Consider the following 15176-nt stretch of genomic DNA (forward strand, 5'->3'; position numbering starts at 1 on the left):
ATAGACCTCGCTTATCCCGGTGTAAATGAGCTAGGGGATTGTGACGCTCCTTCAGCATTGCCCCCTGGCCTCTACAATGTATACCATACTGTATCTCACTCCATATCCGAGCGCTGCCACGTGCTGGGGGTTCACGGTCGGCGGCCATTTTGTCAGGTTGCTAAGCGATCCAGCTCGGTATACCGTAATGTGCATAGACCTCGCTTATCCCGGTGTAATTGAGCTAGGGGATTGTGACGCTCCTTCAGCATTGCCCCCTGGCCTCTACAATGTATACCATACTGTATCTCACTCCATATCCGAGCGCTGCCACGTGCTGGGGGTTCACGGTCGGCGGCCATTTTGTCAGGTTGCTAAGCGATCCAGCTCGGTATACCGTAATGTGCATAGACCTCGCTTATCCCGGTGTAATTGAGCTAGGGGATTGTGACGCTCCTTCAGCATTGCCCCCTGGCCTCTACAATGTATACCATACTGTATCTCACTCCATATCCGAGCGCTGCCACGTGCTGGGGGTTCACGGTCGGCGGCCATTTTGTCAGGTTGCTAAGCGATCCAGCTCGGTATACCGTAATGTGCATGTATCTTAGGGATGGACATCGAAAGCAAACCATCATATGATGGCAATGCTCCACCATTGAAACTTTCGATGCAATGGTTACTAACCATCACATCAAAAGTATTCGATGGTGAAAACTATTTATATGTCTAGTGCATGCACAAAAGCCTGCATTTTCGTTTGCAATGTGGGAATTGGGATCGGGGGCAGGGCCAGACTCTGAGCAACATATTACTTTATCACTGGACATTGTGTGTATAATATACACACACAATGCCCAATGATGAAGTAACATCGCCCCCTCAGTGCCAAATATACAATGCCCCCACTGTGCCAGAGATACATTGCCCCCACTGTGCCAAATATACAATGTCCCCACAGTGCCAGAGATACAATGCCCCCACTGTGCCAGAGATACATTGCCCCCACTGTGCCAGAGATACATTGCCCCCACTGTGCCAGAGATACATTGCCCCCACTGTGCCAGAGATACATTGCTCCCACAGTATCTTATCAAATGCAGTAACTACTGTACAGTATACCTGTAGTTGTTCGCACAGGTGATGGTAATCATACTGTATATTTAAACTGAAGTCCGTAACAGAGCATTCTGTCCCTCCTGCAGAGGTTCATGTTGGGAGGCACAGGGAAAAAAGTATAATACTGTACAGTATTTGCACTTTACTGTTGTGCACTTTATTTGAAAATGTACAGTGGTTTGCTATTTTTAGCATGCTGTGCTTTACATGTTTTCTTATTGTGGCCAAAACCCACCCATCAGTGGCACAGAAACTTGCTGCATTAGTCCCACAAAAGAAGAAGAAAACTGCCAAGGCGGCTCAGAAAGAAAATGTGGTGAAACCACGAAAAAATGCCAAGGCAAAGAATAATAAGTTGGGGCTGATATGTCGTGTGGCAAATGATGTCATTGTTCCATCTCTTGCAGATCACAGTGTTCAGCCAATGAATCTGGAAATACCGGTGCTAGAGGACGTGACAAACACGCAGCATCAGGAAGCTTCTTTTTTGGACCATGTAGCCACCCCTGGACAAGAAGACATGACACATTCACCACGAGGAAGGTTGCATTTCACAGATGTGAACACCAAAGTGCAGGACTGCCAGTGTACCTGTCCTGTTTTACTAAAGGAGCTACTCAGTAAGGTGACCAATATGGAGGCAGAACTTGGTGGACAGGTCAATCAGCTGCAGACCGATGTGGCTGGCCTTAAAGAAGGCATAAAGGAACAGATGGTAGAAGCCATGAAGAAAGTCATTGAACAAACAAGGAAAGAATGGCAAGTTGGAGTTTGCCGCACCATAATTGCAACACACCACCAAGCGGTTCAAGTCAGCGGCCTGGACGACCGCAGAGGAGGCCTGGACGACCGCAGAGGAGGCCTGGACGACCGCAGAGGAGGCCTGGACGACCGCAGAGGAGGCCTGGACGACCGCAGAGGAGGCCTGGACGACGTCAGAGGAGGCCTGGACGACGTCAGAGGAGGCCTGGACGACCGCAGAGGAGGCCTGGACGACCGCAGAGGAGGCCTGGACGACCGCAGCAGACTGGACGACCGCAGAGGAGGCCTGGATGACCGCAGCAGACTGGACGACCGCAGAGGAGGCCTGGACGACCGCAGCAGACTGGACGACCGCAGAGGAGGCCTGGACGACCGCAGAGGAGGCCTGGACAACCGCAGAGGAGGCCTGGACGACCGCAGCAGACTGGACGACCGCAGAGGAGGCCTGGACGACCGCAGCAGACTGGACGACCGCAGAGGAGGCCTGGACGACCGCAGAGGAGGCCTGGACGACCGCAGAGGAGGCTTGGACGACCGCAGCAGACTGGACGACCGCAGCAGACTGGACGACCGCAGAGGAGGCCTGGACGACCGCAGAGGAGGCCTGGACGACCGCAGAATAGGCCTGGATTCAAGTGTGCTGTTGCCAGGAACACCAATGATGACCAGCACACCTGCTCACAGGCCACTTCTCAATACATTCGGAGGATCTCTGAACAATATTGCCCTGGCTGTCATCTCAACTTCCCTGGACGACCATCTGTACAGAGCTTCAAATGGACATATTCAGAAATATGCATATTCTTTCTCTGTTCCAGTACCATGTAAAATACGACAAATACTTGACGTGGGCCAATCGTGTGAACTTTGATGGTTCCAAGGGCAAACTTCCGCTGCCCAAAAATCTGGTACATGACATCATGGCTAGGTGTGAACGCCGCGTGAGGATTGGTGCTCCAGAAAAGAGGAAGATAAGGGATACCATAAACGCTGCGCTGAGAATGAGGAGGAAAATGACTTGGAAGCTCCACTATGATGAAACCAGATCATTACCTACCTCCTAGCTTCAGCCCATCAGCTTCACACAGCTGAAGCTAAAAAATTGTGTCAATGTACCTGTATGACCTGTACATTTTCTGGGGCTGCATTCACTGTGCTGAATCCATTTGGAGCAGCACGGTTACTCAAAGGGGAGTGCATGAACTTGGCTCACCACATTCCTGGTAATGTAAGGGCCTGGTTCAAGTTGCCCCTTTTATTTCACTGTCACCAGTTGATTTTTTGGGCGCTGCTGTATCTATCCAGTAGCAGCCGAGTCCATTGTGCTGTGTCCATCTGGGGCCTTGGGCTGCGTTTCCATCCAGGGGCTGCTGTTGTCAGTCCTCTATTCTGGTGTCCGTATGCGACAGTGTTAAAAAGCAAAAGACAAAAACGAAAAATAATTCAAAAAAACAAAACCTAAAAATAAAAAAATTAAGTACAAAAACCATTACCCCGCACCCCCCACCACAAAAAAACAAATTATAAAAATGTTAAATTTTGTCCGTAAATAAAGTGTTTCTTAAAATAAACATGACGTGGTTTCCAATGTTTGTATTCCCAACTTCCTGTACTGTATAAATTAGTACTACTGTATGATGGGAATTCAATTAAGAGTGGTATACTGTATGTAAAACAACTTGGTTAGGCATCTTGTTTCACTGGTGTCTGTGGCGGCCTGGGGAGCACTGTGACTCAAGAGAAGGGGTTGTACTGTATGCACAAGCTTGCTGAGGGGCAGAATACTTGGGCATTTCAGGGGCATGGTAGAAGTGTCCCCCATTTTATCCCTCTGTTACTGGGCATGAGTCTATGGCTTCTGATGGCTTCATCCAGGCAGGGTCATACTGTTACTGTACTAGCACTTTGTAGTACATACAACTTTGTATATACAGTACAGTAGGTTACCATTGGTACTGTACATTACCAGTTGATCCTAATCAGTTTCCCAGTGATACAGTACATGCCACCCACTGTATTATACTGTACATGTCACACTTACTGTATGCTATTGCTACAATGTACAGTATGCTCAATGTACTGTGAGATAGTGTCCTAGTCCCTTGCATTGTACTGTACTGTACTGCTGCCATGTCCCTTGATGCATCGTTCTGCATTCCTTGTAAAGCACACATGGGGTAGATGTACAGTATGAAACAGTAAGAAGACGGAGAAGTGTGCATACAGTATCAATCAACTGCTGCCTGTACATTGGCTGTTTGGAATGAAATTATGGTAATGGATGATTGTCATTTGCTCTCATCCATTACCAGAATTTCATTCCAAACAGCCAGATCTGGCAGATTATCTGCCAGATAATTGTATGGTGTACAGTATGCCTATCTTATACAGTAGAAAAAGATACTATACAATGGAGTACAATAACAAAAATATTTATTAAACAAAAATAAAATTAAACCGATCTTAGTAATATATTAAAAAAGTGGTCCACTAAGAGGTGGACCACCACCCGCAGGAGCAGGATGGCACGCTGCAACTGTTCTGTGGGAAAAAAAGGACAGTATTACAAAACAAATACTGAATACTTTACAGTGTAGTAATGGCAATACAGTACTTTACTCTATATTAGACAATCTTGTTATTTACAATGTACAGTACTGTATTGTCAGTACAGTAAATCGAACACTACTGTATGCTGTCGAGGTAATTTAAACATTGCTTTAGTTTACCTCTTGTGTAAGTGGGCTGCTGCCTGCCCGCTTCTGGGCCAGCCCACCGTTCATGGCCCTGTCTTGGGCCCCCATAAATCATTGGCTCTATATTGGATAAAAAAAACATTAGTCACATTCAAATACTATACAATTACTACTGTATACTGTAGGTACAGTATTATACTGTATTGCTGGTATTCAAAATAGAAAGTACTGTACAAGAGTTTAGCCTAAATAGGTCATAAACATGTTGTCAAAGGAATAAAACACCACAGTACAAATACTGTAGACATTTATGTATTAGCAGTCATGACATTTCATGACAGCTTCAGAAAAAAGAGGGTTACAGTACTGTAGGTGGTGTTGTAGGGAGTACTATCAATAATAGTGGACTGTACTCAGAGCCAGCCATAAATAATATGATTCCCTAGTCAAGTTTTTGGATGCTGCCCCCTTGCACAGATGCTATTTCCGCCTCTGAGCCTGTACCCCTTTCCCAGCACCATCACCCCTCAACCATAGCAGTCCTCGTTTTGGTGCTCCTCCAACCTACTGTATGTTTAAAATAGCAACAGTGTGCACATTCGGTGTGCATCCCAAAACGGTGCATGTTCTTGCTGGGAAGGGGCATGGCCACACAGTAATTCCCCAATCTGAAATGACGCCACACAGTACTGCAACTTTATTCACAACATATCATGCAATAGTGTCTCTTATTCTCGTTACATCATAGGATAATACCACATTACTCCTCAAAGTATTCCCACTTATTCACATTGCATCACATCATATTGCTCTTTGTTCACATTAGACCACACAGTAGTGCCCTTGCTACAGTATATGTTACACAACAAAGTACTGTAGTACCCCTTATACACATAATGCTGCACATTAGTAATGCATTTTGTATGCAGATACAGACGCAGTCACACACAGAATATACTGTAGGCATGCTGCATATCATATTAATCAGCAGAAGCTGCTTGTGCCCCTAGGCATTTGGCAAGTATGCCTATGCCTAGGGCAGGCTCAGACTGGAGATCAGTACGTAATCCCGCTGGACGGGATCCCGGTGGTCAAAATACAGACGACGGAATCCCGACCACACAATCCCGACAGGGGCGGCGAGCGGAACGCAGGCCCTTGCATGCTTGCTTCGCTCGCCACGCGGTGGGCACGGTGCCTCGCTACGCTCTGCACACTATTATATCAGTAGTCAGGAAAGGCAGCATGCATTTGTGGAGTGAAGAGGGTGAAAAAAGAGAGAAAGTACAGTATGTACTGTAAGGTTATGTCAGAGGGTGTGAAGATGATCAGCTCAGTGTTATACATGTTACAGTAAGTTAGAATACAGTACAGTGCATTATGTATTTATATTTTATTACCAGGTGTCTCCTCCACTGGTTGGCGACGGACTGTAAAAAGATAAAATACAGTTAGTCATATCAGTTTGACTTAAAATAATGTTGGAGAAAAAAAATACTGTAATTACTAGAGATGAGCGGGTTCGGTTCCTCGGAATCCGAACCCGCCCGAACTTCATGTTTTTTTTCACGGGTCCGAGCGACTCGGATCTTCCCGCCTTGCTCGGTTAACCCGAGCGCGCCCGAACGTCATCATGACGCTGTCGGATTCTCGCGAGGCTCGGATTCTATCGCGAGACTCGGATTCTATATAAGGAGCCGCGCGTCGCCGCCATTTTCACTCGTGCATTGAGATTGATAGGGAGAGGACGTGTCTGGCGTCCTCTCCATTAGAATAGAGATAGATTAGATAGAGAGAGAGAGATTGTGCAGAGTCGCAGACAGAGTTAGTTTACCACAGTCAGTGACCAGTGCAGTTGCTAGTTAACTTTTATTTAATATAATATATCCGTTCACTTCTCTCTGCTATATCCGTTCTCTGCCTGAAAAAAAAAACGATACACAGCACAGTCAGTCACACAGTGTGACTCAGTCTGTGTGCACTCAGCTCAGCCCAGTGTGCTGCACAGTCATCAATGTATAAATTAAAAGCTTATAATTAATTGTGGGGGAGACTGGGGAGCACTGCAGGTTGTTAGCAGGAGCCAGGAGTACAATTATATTAATTAACAGTGCACACTTTTGCTGCAGGAGTGGTGACCAGTGCCTGACCACCAGTATAGTATTGTTGTATACTACTAATATCTCTTTAAATATCAACCAGTCTATATTAGCAGCAGACACAGTACAGTGCGGTAGTTCACGGCTGTGGCTACCTCTGTGTCGGCACACGGCAGGCAGTCCGTCCGACCAGAATTGTATTATTTATTATTATATACCTACCACCTAACCGTGGTTTTTTTTTCATTCTTTATACCGTCATAGTGTCATCCTAATTGTTACGAGTATACTACTATCTCTTTATCAACCAGTGTACAGTGCGGTAGTTCACGGCTGTGGCTACCTCTGTGTCGGCACACGGCAGGCAGTCCGTCCGACCAGAATTGTATTATTTATTATTATATACCTACCACCTAACCGTGGTTTTTTTTTTCATTCTTTATACCGTCATAGTGTCATCCTAATTGTTACGAGTATACTACTATCTCTTTATCAACCAGTGTACAGTGCGGTAGTTCACGGCTGTGGCTACCTCTGTGTCGGCACACGGCAGGCAGTCCGTCCGACCAGAATTGTATTATTTATTATTATATACCTACCACCTAACCGTGGTTTTTTTTTTCATTCTTTATACCGTCATAGTGTCATCCTAATTGTTACGAGTATACTACTATCTCTTTATCAACCAGTGTACAGTGCGGTAGTTCACGGCTGTGGCTACCTCTGTGTCGGCACACGGCAGGCAGTCCGTCCGACCAGAATTGTATTATTTATTATTATATACCTACCACCTAACCGTGGTTTTTTTTTTCATTCTTTATACCGTCATAGTGTCATCCTAATTGTTACGAGTATACTACTATCTCTTTATCAACCAGTGTACAGTGCGGTAGTTCACGGCTGTGGCTACCTCTGTGTCGGCACACGGCAGGCAGTCCGTCCGACCAGAATTGTATTATTTATTATTATATACCTACCACCTAACCGTGGTTTTTTTTTCATTCTTTATACCGTCATAGTGTCATCCTAATTGTTACGAGTATACTACTATCTCTTTATCAACCAGTGTACAGTGCGGTAGTTCACGGCTGTGGCTACCTCTGTGTCGGCACACGGCAGGCAGTCCGTCCGACCAGAATTGTATTATTTATTATTATATACCTACCACCTAACCGTGGTTTTTTTTTCATTCTTTATACCGTCATAGTGTCATCCTAATTGTTACGAGTATACTACTATCTCTTTATCAACCAGTGTACAGTGCGGTAGTTCACGGCTGTGGCTACCTCTGTGTCGGCACACGGCAGGCAGTCCGTCCGACCAGAATTGTATTATTTATTATTATATACCTACCACCTAACCGTGGTTTTTTTTTTCATTCTTTATACCGTCATAGTGTCATCCTAATTGTTACGAGTATACTACTATCTCTTTATCAACCAGTGTACAGTGCGGTAGTTCACGGCTGTGGCTACCTCTGTGTCGGCACACGGCAGGCAGTCCGTCCGACCAGAATTGTATTATTTATTATTATATACCTACCACCTAACCGTGGTTTTTTTTTTCATTCTTTATACCGTCATAGTGTCATCCTAATTGTTACGAGTATACTACTATCTCTTTATCAACCAGTGTACAGTGCGGTAGTTCACGGCTGTGGCTACCTCTGTGTCGGCACACGGCAGGCAGTCCGTCCGACCAGAATTGTATTATTTATTATTATATACCTACCACCTAACCGTGGTTTTTTTTTTCATTCTTTATACCGTCATAGTGTCATCCTAATTGTTACGAGTATACTACTATCTCTTTATCAACCAGTGTACAGTGCGGTAGTTCACGGCTGTGGCTACCTCTGTGTCGGCACACGGCAGGCAGTCCGTCCGACCAGAATTGTATTATTTATTATTATATACCTACCACCTAACCGTGGTTTTTTTTTTCATTCTTTATACCGTCATAGTGTCATCCTAATTGTTACGAGTATACTACTATCTCTTTATCAACCAGTGTACAGTGCGGTAGTTCACGGCTGTGGCTACCTCTGTGTCGGCAGTCGGCAGGCAGTCCGTCCATCCATAATTGTATTATTATTATAATATATACCACCTAACCGTGGTTTTTTTTTCATTCTTTATACCGTCGTCATAGTGTCATACTAGTTGTTACGAGTATACTACTATCTCTTTATCAACCAGTGTACAGTGCGGTAGTTCACGGCTGTGGCTACCTCTGTGTCGGCAGTCGGCAGGCAGTCCGTCCATCCATAATTGTATTATTATTATAATATATACCACCTAACCGTGGTTTTTTTTTCATTCTTTATACCGTCGTCATAGTGTCATACTAGTTGTTACGAGTATACTACTATCTCTTTATCAACCAGTGTACAGTGCGGTAGTTCACGGCTGTGGCTACCTCTGTGTCGGCAGTCGGCAGGCAGTCCGTCCATCCATAATTGTATTATTATTATAATATATACCACCTAACCGTGGTTTTTTTCCCATTCTTTATACCGTCGTCATAGTGTCATACTAGTTGTTACGAGTATACTACTATCTCTTTATCAACCAGTGTACAGTGCGGTAGTTCACGGCTGTGGCTACCTCTGTGTCGGCAGTCGGCAGGCAGTCCGTCCATCCATAATTGTATTATTATTATAATATATACCACCTAACCGTGGTTTTTTTATACCACCTAACCGTGGCAGTCCGTCCATAATTGTATACTAGTATCCAATCCATCCATCTCCATTGTTTACCTGAGGTGCCTTTTAGTTCTGCCTATAAAATATGGAGAACAAAAAAGTTGAGGTTCCAAAATTAGGGAAAGATCAAGATCCACTTCCACCTCGTGCTGAAGCTGCTGCCACTAGTCATGGCCGAGACGATGAAATGCCAGCAACGTCGTCTGCCAAGGCCGATGCCCAATGTCATAGTACAGAGCATGTCAAATCCAAAACACCAAATATCAGAAAAAAAAGGACTCCAAAACCTAAAATAAAATTGTCGGAGGAGAAGCGTAAACTTGCCAATATGCCATTTACCACACGGAGTGGCAAGGAACGGCTGAGGCCCTGGCCTATGTTCATGGCTAGTGGTTCAGCTTCACATGAGGATGGAAGCACTCAGCCTCTCGCTAGAAAACTGAAAAGACTCAAGCTGGCAAAAGCACCGCAAAGAACTGTGCGTTCTTTGAAATCCCAAATCCACAAGGAGAGTCCAATTGTGTCGTTTGCGATGCCTGACCTTCCCAACACTGGACGTGAAGAGCATGCGCCTTCCACTATTTGCATGCCCCCTGCAAGTGCTGGAAGGAGCACCCGCAGTCCAGTTCCTGATAGTCAGATTGAAGATGTCAGTGTTGAAGTACACCAGGATGAGGAGGATATGGGTGTTGCTGGCGCTGGGGAGGAAATTGACCAGGAGGATTCTGATGGTGAGGTGGTTTGTTTAAGTCAGGCACCCGGGGAGACACCTGTTGTCCGTGGGAGGAATATGGCCGTTGACATGCCAGGTGAAAATACCAAAAAAATCAGCTCTTCGGTGTGGAGGTATTTCACCAGAAATGCGGACAACAGGTGTCAAGCCGTGTGTTCCCTTTGTCAAGCTGTAATAAGTAGGGGTAAGGACGTTAACCACCTCGGAACATCCTCCCTTATACGTCACCTGCAGCGCATTCATAATAAGTCAGTGACAAGTTCAAAAACTTTGGGTGACAGCGGAAGCAGTCCACTGACCAGTAAATCCCTTCCTCTTGTAACCAAGCTCACGCAAACCACCCCACCAACTCCCTCAGTGTCAATTTCCTCCTTCCCCAGGAATGCCAATAGTCCTGCAGGCCATGTCACTGGCAAGTCTGACGAGTCCTTTCCTGCCTGGGATTCCTCCGATGCATCCTTGCGTGTAACGCCTACTGCTGCTGGCGCTGCTGTTGTTGCCGCTGGGAGTCGATGGTCATCCCAGAGGGGAAGTCGTAAGCCCACTTGTACTACTTCCAGTAAGCAATTGACTGTTCAACAGTCCTTTGCGAGGAAGATGAAATATCACAGCAGTCATCCTACTGCAAAGCGGATAACTGAGTCCTTGACAACTATGTTGGTGTTAGACGTGCGTCCGGTATCCGCCGTTAGTTCACAGGGAACTAGACAATTTATTGAGGCAGTGTGCCCCCGTTACCAAATACCATCTAGGTTCCACTTCTCTAGGCAGGCGATACCGAGAATGTACACGGACGTCAGAAAAAGACTCACCAGTGTCCTAAAAAATGCAGTTGTACCCAATGTCCACTTAACCACGGACATGTGGACAAGTGGAGCAGGGCAGGGTCAGGACTATATGACTGTGACAGCCCACTGGGTAGATGTATGGACTCCCGCCGCAAGAACAGCAGCGGCGGCACCAGTAGCAGCATCTCGCAAACGCCAACTCTTTCCTAGGCAGGCTACGCTTTGTATCACCGCTTTCCAGAATACGCACACAGCTGAAAACCTCTTACGGCAACTGAGGAAGATCATCGCGGAATGGCTTACCCCAATTGGACTCTCCTGTGGATTTGTGGCATCGGACAACGCCAGCAATATTGTGTGTGCATTAAATATGGGCAAATTCCAGCACGTCCCATGTTTTGCACATACCTTGAATTTGGTGGTGCAGAATTTTTTAAAAAACGACAGGGGCGTGCAAGAGATGCTGTCGGTGGCCAGAAAAATTGCGGGACACTTTCGGCGTACAGGCACCACGTACAGAAGACTGGAGCACCACCAAAAACTACTGAACCTGCCCTGCCATCATCTGAAGCAAGAAGTGGTAACGAGGTGGAATTCAACCCTCTATATGCTTCAGAGGTTGGAGGAGCAGCAAAAGGCCATTCAAGCCTATACAATTGAGCACGATATAGGAGATGGAATGCACCTGTCTCAAGTGCAGTGGAGAATGATTTCAACGTTGTGCAAGGTTCTGATGCCCTTTGAACTTGCCACACGTGAAGTCAGTTCAGACACTGCCAGCCTGAGTCAGGTCATTCCCCTCATCAGGCTTTTGCAGAAGAAGCTGGAGGCATTGAAGAAGGAGCTAACACGGAGCGATTCCGCTAGGCATGTGGGACTTGTGGATGCAGCCCTTAATTCGCTTAACAAGGATTCACGGGTGGTCAATCTGTTGAAATCAGAGCACTACATTTTGGCCACCGTGCTCGATCCTAGATTTAAAGCCTACCTTGGATCTCTCTTTCCGGCAGACACAGGTCTGCTGGGGTTGAAAGACCTGCTGGTGACAAAATTGTCAAGTCAAGCGGAACGCGACCTGTCAACATCTCCTCCTTCACATTCTCCCGCAACTGGGGGTGCGAGGAAAAGGCTCAGAATTCCGAGCCCACCCGCTGGCGGTGATGCAGGGCAGTCTGGAGCGACTGCTGATGCTGACATCTGGTCCGGACTGAAGGACCTGACAACGATTACGGACATGTCGTCTACTGTCACTGCATATGATTCTCTCAACATTGATAGAATGGTGGAGGATTATATGAGTGACCGCATCCAAGTAGGCACGTCACACAGTCCGTACTTATACTGGCAGGAAAAAGAGGCAATTTGGAGGCCCTTGCACAAACTGGCTTTATTCTACCTAAGTTGCCCTCCCACAAGTGTGTACTCCGAAAGAGTGTTTAGTGCCGCCGCTCACCTTGTCAGCAATCGGCGTACGAGGTTACATCCAGAAAATGTGGAGAAGATGATGTTCATTAAAATGAATTATAATCAATTCCTCCGCGGAGACATTGACCAGCAGCAATTGCCTCCACAAAGTACACAGGGAGCTGAGATGGTGGATTCCAGTGGGGACGAATTGATAATCTGTGAGGAGGGGGATGTACACGGTGATATATCGGAGGGTGAAGATGAGGTGGACATCTTGCCTCTGTAGAGCCAGTTTGTGCAAGGAGAGATTAATTGCTTCTTTTTTGGGGGGGGTCCAAACCAACCCGTCATATCAGTCACAGTCGTGTGGCAGACCCTGTCACTGAAATGATGGGTTGGTTAAAGTGTGCATGTCCTGTTTTGTTTATACAACATAAGGGTGGGTGGGAGGGCCCAAGGATAATTCCATCTTGCACCTCTTTTTTCTTTTCTTTTTCTTTGCATCATGTGCTGATTGGGGAGGGTTTTTTGGAAGGGACATCCTGCGTGACACTGCAGTGCCACTCCTAGATGGGCCCGGTGTTTGTGTCGGCCACTAGGGTCGCTAATCTTACTCACACAGTCAGCTACCTCATTGCGCCTCTTTTTTTCTTTGCGTCATGTGCTGTTTGGGGAGGGTTTTTTGGAAGGGACATCCTGCGTGACACTGCAGTGCCACTCCTAGATGGGCCCGGTGTTTGTGTCGGCCACTAGGGTCGCTAATCTTATTCACACAGTCAGCTACCTCATTGCGCCTCTTTTTTTCTTTGCGTCATGTGCTGTTTGGGGAGGGTTTTTTGGAAGGGACATCCTGCGTGACACTGCAGTGCCACTCCTAGATGTGCCCGGTGTTTGTGTCGGCCACTAGGGTCGCTAATCTTACTCACACAGTCAGCTACCTCATTGCGCCTCTTTTTTTCTTTGCGTCATGTGCTGTTTGGGGAGGGTTTTTTGGAAGGGCCATCCTGCGTGACACTGCAGTGCCACTCCTAGATGGGCCCGGTGTTTGTGTCGGCCACTAGGGTCGCTTATCTTACTCACACAGCGACCTCGGTGCAAATTTTAGGACTAAAAATAATATTGTGAGGTGTGATGTGTTCAGAATAGGCTGAAAATGAGTGTAAATTATGTTTTTTGAGGTTAATAATACTTTGGGATCAAAATTACCCCCAAATTCTATGATTTAAGCTGTTTTTTAGGGTTTTTTGAAAAAAACACCCGAATCCAAAACACACCCGAATCCGACAAAAAAAATTCGGTGAGGTTTTGCCAAAACGCGGTCGAACCCAAAACACGGCCGCGGAACCGAACCCAAAACCAAAACACAAAACCCGAAAAATTTCCGGCGCTCATCTCTAGTAATTACAGTACCAACTATTGCTACTGTACAGTATATTTACCAAAAATGTATTCTGGCTCGTCGTCTGTGGGTAAAAGAGAAGAATATTATAAGATACAGTATACAGTAAAAAGTATAGTAATAGTACACTAGTGTCCAGGCCCAGTGTCAGGTGGGTAAAAAAAGGTATGCTTGTGACAGGCATGGTGATTCCAAGGGACCCCACAGAGACCATCAGAAAATTTGTGAGTGGCCCGTATGCCGGTGATTATGACTAGAATAAGGTAGCAACTCTTTTTTGCTTTGAATTATGTATACTGTACAGTACTGTATGTGCATATTGTACAGTACACTTAAAATATTTAGCAGTTACTGTAGTGGTAATTTTTGGGATGACAGTATTAGCATACTGTAAGCATCCAACTGAGGCCCCCAAACAGATGCCGCCACTAGGTACAGTACGTGCCTCTCGTGCCTAATGGGAAATTCATCACTGACAGTATCTAGAGAGATGAATGGAGAGACAGTGACAAGGGGTGAGAGAGAGAGAGAGAGAGAGAGAGAGAGAGAGAGAGAAATTGAGTAAGATGGGTGTTTTTTTTAGAACAGGATGTTGTCCATACAGTAGCAACCAATCAAATATTACCTACTGTACTGTATTATCGTCTGTAAGTGTAACTAGATACTGTAAATGTTAATGTGGAATGTGATCGGTTGCTACTGTATGGGCAATATCACCAGTTCAAACAAAAACAATTTTCATCCGATTTCTACGCATTTGCCAGAAAAATCTGATGAAAAGTGCTACTCTGATGGCATCAGATCAATGTCAGTAATAATTCTTACCACTAAATGCAGCCGCATCATCATCATCATCATCCTCCTCCTCCGTGGCCTGTTCCAGTGTAGGGCCTGTGAAAAAAAACATTAATGTGAAAAAAAAAAAAAAGGTTCATTCCAGGAAATACACATACCCTCCAACATGACCCGCCCCACTAGGTACAAAATGCTCTGGTTCTGGACTTCCCTCTTAATTTATTATTGCCATCACCTGTGAAGAAACAGCATTCTTATCATTTAACTAGTTCAACACAGGTGATGGAAATCATAAATTAAGAGGGAAGTCTAGAAACAGAGCAGTGCGGCGGGTCATGTTGGAGGGTCTGCATACAGAAACATAGAATTTGATGACAAATACTGTAAGAACCACTTTGCCCATCTAATCTGCCTCTTTTTTTTAACCTTTTTTTTTACATCAAACCTTATTTGATCCTTATTTCTTTGTAAGGATATCCTTATGTATGTCTCTTCCATGCATGTTTAAATACTGTAGCTCTACTGTTTTAGGCTCTATCACCTCTGATGGGAGGCTATTCCACTTGTCCACTGCACTTTCTGTGAAGTAATTTTTCTTAAAATTCCCCCTGAACCTCGCCCCCCTCCAGTCTCCGTGCACATCCTCGTGTCCTATTGCTTGCAGTGTCTTCATTAGGAGAATGTTTCCCTCC

At 45.7% G+C, this 15176-nt stretch overlaps 1 long non-coding RNA gene across 1 annotated transcript; it reads right to left on the bottom strand.

Moving 5' to 3' along the window:
• Positions 1 to 4315: 4315 nt before the first annotated feature.
• LOC134947809 (uncharacterized) lies at positions 4316 to 14581 on the bottom strand. Its single transcript, XR_010182790.1, has 5 exons — positions 14515 to 14581; positions 13730 to 13753; positions 5957 to 5986; positions 4590 to 4676; positions 4316 to 4401 (listed from the first exon to the last, which is right to left on the bottom strand). It is a non-coding gene; the product is annotated as an uncharacterized LOC134947809 (long non-coding RNA).
• Positions 14582 to 15176: the final 595 nt, after the last annotated feature.

This window comes from Pseudophryne corroboree, chromosome 8 (assembly GCF_028390025.1).
Source record: "Pseudophryne corroboree isolate aPseCor3 chromosome 8, aPseCor3.hap2, whole genome shotgun sequence".
NCBI lineage: Eukaryota > Metazoa > Chordata > Amphibia > Anura > Myobatrachidae > Pseudophryne > Pseudophryne corroboree.